This window comes from Dipodomys ordii, unplaced genomic scaffold (assembly GCF_000151885.1).
Source record: "Dipodomys ordii isolate 6190 unplaced genomic scaffold, Dord_2.0 Scaffold182, whole genome shotgun sequence".
Lineage (NCBI taxonomy): Eukaryota > Metazoa > Chordata > Mammalia > Rodentia > Heteromyidae > Dipodomys > Dipodomys ordii.
Genome location: NW_012267398.1, coordinates 459590 through 464793, shown reverse-complemented (window position 1 = coordinate 464793; position 5204 = coordinate 459590). Strand labels below are relative to the sequence as shown.

General features: G+C 40.1%; 1 pseudogene; it reads left to right on the top strand.

Annotated features, from left to right (window-relative positions):
* The first annotated feature begins 322 nt into the window (after nt 1–322).
* LOC105999158 lies at nt 323–1935 on the top strand (annotated as a pseudogene).
* Nucleotides 1936–5204: the final 3269 nt, after the last annotated feature.

Genomic DNA, 5204 nt, shown 5'->3' with positions numbered 1-5204 from the left:
CGGAGAAAAATGAGGGAGAGGGTAACAATGTTTAACAAGAAATGTACTCATGGGACTTCAGATCCATTAGAAGGGTCTAGATGACCCCCTGTTCATTCCCTGGAGATGGAGCCATAAGCTGAGCCTGACCTCTCTGGCTGTCACCCTGTGGCTATCTTTCTCTTCAGACTTTGAGCAGTTTGAGCAGTTTGAGCAGTGTCGTTGAGCCGCAAGGCCTCCAGGGAAGGGAACCCAGGTGCCTGAAGGACTCCCCACAGTCCCCCACCTCCTGCCCCTTGAAGGACACCTGCGCAGGGAAGAGCAGGCCAATGTGTATAACAACATGTCTGTGTCCGCTGACGGTGGTATAAGCACTCACAGATTCCAGCTTTGGAACAAGAGACCCAGGTTAGACCAGAGCCATTGCTTTTGAAGTCATTTGTTGGTGCACAAAAATACACCTACAACTATGAAAGAGGACTTCTTTGGCATTCCTGGGTCCCAGGTTAAGAACTTCTGCACTAGAAATACGTGAGTACAATATACTGTACTGAAATTCTGGGATGGAGATCATTTTTTATCTTTGCCAATAGATTATGACTAGAAGGTTATATGATGAGAAACAACACCTTGTATGTTGCTCAAATGATCTACTGGGAGATTTATTTGGAATGCTGAGCTTCTCTGTGAAAGAGTACAAGAGTTTTGAACTCACTCTGTAGCCCATGCTGCCCTTGAACTCTTGATTATCCTGCCTCCCAAGTGACAGGATTACAGGAAAATATATACAAGGATCTACAGAAACTTGATACTAGTCAATAACAGAAACCATCAGAATCCTGCACATCTATGAATGAGAACAGATGCCATCTAGGGAGTGGGAATGATCAGAAGGGTCCTGGGCGAGAGTTTCAGGAAGCCTTCATCTTCACATTTGGTTTCTAGACCATCTACCTCGTCTAGAAGGAGAGCAATTAGTGAGACAGAGGAAAACTCTGATGGATTATCTAATGAACAACAAAGAAAGTGCCACAAATCTGATAGTATTTCCCTTTCCTTTGATTGAAAAAAACTGGCTACATGTCCAATAAGGGAGATGTGTCATGAAAGAAGCAGTAGCAGTGAATCGACAGAGACTCCCTCAAATCTGGATCTTGATGATGGTGTCAGTGAACATTCAGGTGGTTGGTTGAATTTCAGTTTCTGATTGGGATCAGAATTTGAAGTTGAATCTCTTGATTCAGAAGAGTATAGCCTTAGTGAAGAAGGACAAGAACTCTCAGATGAAGATGATGAGGTGTATCAAGTTACTGTGTATCAGGCAGGGGAAAGTGATACAGATTCATTTGGAGAAGATCCTGAAATTTCTGTAGCTGACTATTGGAAGTGTACTTCATGCAATGAAATGAATCCTCCCCTTCTATCACATTGCAACAGATGTTGGGCCCTTCTTGAGAACTGGCTTCCGGAAGATAAAGGGAAAGATAAAAGGGAAATCTCTGAGAAAGCCAAAGTAGAAAATTCAGCTCAGGCAGAAAAGGGCTTCGATGTGCCCGATGGTAAAAAAAATAATAATGATAATAATGGTGAGTGATTCCAAGGAGTCAAGTGTTGAGGAAAATGATGATGAACTCATGCAAGCTTGCCAATCATAAGAAAGTGAGGACTATTCTCAACCATCAACTTTGAACACCATTCAGTAGTAGCCAAGAAGATGTCAAAGACTCTGAGAAGGAAGAAACACAACATGAAGAAATCTAGCTTTTCTCTTAATGCCATTGAACCATGTGTAATTTGCCAAGGTCGACCTAAAAATGGACGTATTGTTCATGGTAAAACAGGACATCTTATGTCATGCTTCACATGTGCAAAGAAGTTAAAGAAAAGGAATAAGCCCTGCCCAGTATGTAGACAACCAATTCAAATGATTGTGCTAACTTATTTCAGCTAGTTGATCCGTTCCTCAAAGCAGAATTTTATATTGCTAATTATATAATCCTAAAAATCTATAAACATAGATTTTTATTTTAATCTACACATTCAAAACAAAGTATATTGGTCCATGTAAATTTCTTTGTAGTGTAGTTTGCCTATTTTGGGAGGAGGAAGAGTGAATATTCCTTTCAAAAAGGACAATTTTCCTTTTATGTTATATCTTTGAATTTCAATGTGACATACAGTGGATATGTAAGTCATCTTTTACCTTTTTCTCTTATAAGGCAATTTTCTGTTTCATGTATCTGAATTTTTAAAACTCTAAGGCCTCTTTTCTCCCCCTTTTGGTGCTGAGGATTGAACCCAGGACCTTGTGCACTTGTGCATACTAGGCAAGCACTTTACTATTTCCACTATAAGACAGGGTGTCATTGCTTCCTTTGCCTAGCACCATCCTCCTACCTTTTAGTAGCTGGAATTACAGATGTGTACCACCATGCCAGGCCAGGACACGTGAACATACTTTTCATGTAAAAAGCAAAAGTATGTATAACAATGTAATGTCAAAATTTTAAGGACTCTTATTAAAGTCTCTAGTCCTTAAGCTATTTAGAAGTTGTGTTGTATTTGGTGCTATACAAGTAAAACATCTTATTTTGGGGGCTTCTTACTATAGTATGGATACAGTAATGTTGTCAGTTGAGGATAGCCATTAGCCCTAAAAAAATATTTTTTTGCCGGGCACAGGTGGCTCATGCCTGTAATCCTAGCTGCTCAGGAGGCTGAGATCTGAGGATCACCATTCAAAGCCAGCCTGGGCAGAAAAGTCCATGAGACTCTTTATCTCTACTTAACCACAGGAAAACTGGAAGTGGTGCTGTGGTTCAGGTGGTAGAGCACTTGCCTTGAGCTGAAGAGCGCAGGGATAGCACTCAAGCTCAGAGTTCAAGCCCCATGACCGACCAAAAAAAATATATATATATATTATATTATATATATTTAAATAGTGCTAATCCTGAGGTTTGAACTCAGCCTAGGCAATGTCCCTGACTGTTTTTACTCAAGGTTAGCATTCTACGTTGAGCCATAGACCCAATTCCAGCTTTTTGGTAGTTAATTGGAGATAAAAGTCTCTTGGACTTTACTGTCTGGCTGACTTTGAACTGCTGTCCTCAGATCTCAGCCTCCTGCATAGCATTACAGGCAGTAAGTCAACAACACCTGGTTAAAACTTCCTCCCCCCGTCCCTCCCTTCTCAGTCCTGGGGCTTGAATTCCAGGGCCTAGGCACTGTCCCTGAGTTGCTTTTGCTCAAGGCTAGTGCTCTACCATTTGAGCAACATCATCAATTCTGGCTTTTTTTGTTTATGTGGTCCTGAGGAATCGAACCCAGGGCCTCATGCAAGGCAAGCGCTCTACCACTGAGCTACCTTCCCAGCCCTTATTCTCAATATTTTACTAATTTATTTAGCCTTGGCCTGCCTATGTCCTGCTAGACCCCTGGGATAGCCTTCTTGGGCCCAATGGTTTCGGATAGTTGTCTAGATTTCAGAACTGTGCTTTTATTCAGTTTTAGAAACCAGTAAATTGAGAAGGATTATCTCAGAAATTTGATAAGCAGAACTATTCATTTAAAAACTAGCTAGAAAGGTGGTAGTTTGCCCACCATTTTCTTTTAAGAAAGAATTAGAACATGACATTGTAAAATGATCTTTCAGACCATATATATTGACTTTTTGATTTACAATAAGTATCTTCAGCAGACTAGTGAAAAATAATCACCTTCATCTTAAGGCTCCAGTACTCATCTCCCATATCTGACAGTTTTATATATACTCCTCAATTAGACCTAAAATTTTAGAAGAGATCCAAGGAATAATTTTGCATATCCTGTTCCTAGTATTCAATTGATGGACCGAATAAAAGAAAAGCATCTCTCTGCCCCAACTCATCCATCTATAGCATATCTTAAATAGGAAACAAACAACTAATAGGATCAGTACTTTAGCAGTACAGAAATAAAGGAGAGAGAGCTTTAATAATCTGAGACTTAGGGGCTGGGAAGGTGGTTCAGTGGTAGAGCGCTTGCCTTGCATGCATGAGGCCCTGGGTTTGATTCCTCAGCACCACATAAGCAAAAAAGAAAACCAGAAGTGGCACTGTGGCTCAAGTGGTAGAGCGCTAGCCTTGAGCTGAAGAGCTGAGGGACAGCGTCCAGGCCCAGAGTTCAGGCCCCACGACCAGACCAAAACAAAAAAAAATAAATAAAAAATAATAATTTGAGACTTAGTACTTTAGGAGGAAAAGAGGATTAATAAGTTCATCCTTCTGGGGAAAGTTGGCAGATCATAACTGATGCCATGAATGCTGTTGACTCAGCATTCAACTGAACACATGGTGTTTCATTTTATGTGTCTATAGTTGGCTAATCTTGTTTGTCTAAATTTTTAGGTTTAGTATATGAGTTATTTATTTGCAAATAAATGATGAAGAACTGTTGCAAGAATGTGGCTATTGACTCTTATAAAGTTGTGAGTTTTTTCATAATACTCTGTGTAATCAAATTCAAGTTTGAATGCTTTTCTTGGAGTGACTGCCTTTCTAATTTAGAAAATATATGCTTGATATAGAAAAAATTGTACTCATTTACCTTACTTATAACTGTAACCTCTCTGTACATCACCTTTACAGTAAGATTAAATTTTTAAAAACTAAAAAATTCCTAAATAAGTCTATGTATCTTCAAGCTTCTACATTATTTTTTCCCTATAGCATTTGCCCTTTTATATTATCAACTTGTGTGTGTGTGTGTGTGTGTGTGTATGCTAATACTGGGGTTTCAACTCAGGGCCTGGGTACTGTCATTAGCCATTTTGATCAAGGCTGGTGCCATACCATTTAAGCCACAACTTCATTTCTGGCTTTTTTTGGTAGTTATTGGAGGTAAGAGTCTAATGGACTTTCCTGAAGGTTGGCATTGAACGTCGAGCCTCAGATCTTAGTGTCCTGAATAGCTAGAATTACAAACATGAGCCACCAGCTCCTTGCTTCATTATCAACTTATTCTCAATATTTTTTTTTTGGTCCAGTCGTGGGCCTGAACTCTGAGCCTGGACACTGTCCCTCAGCTCTTCAGCTCAAGGCTAGCGCTCTACCACTTGAGCCACAGCACCACTTCCAGTTTTTTTCTTTTTTCTTATGTGGTCCTGAGGAATCGAACCCAGGGCCTCATGCAAGGCAAGCGCTCTACCACTGAGCTACCTTCCCAGCCCTTATTCTCAATATTTTACT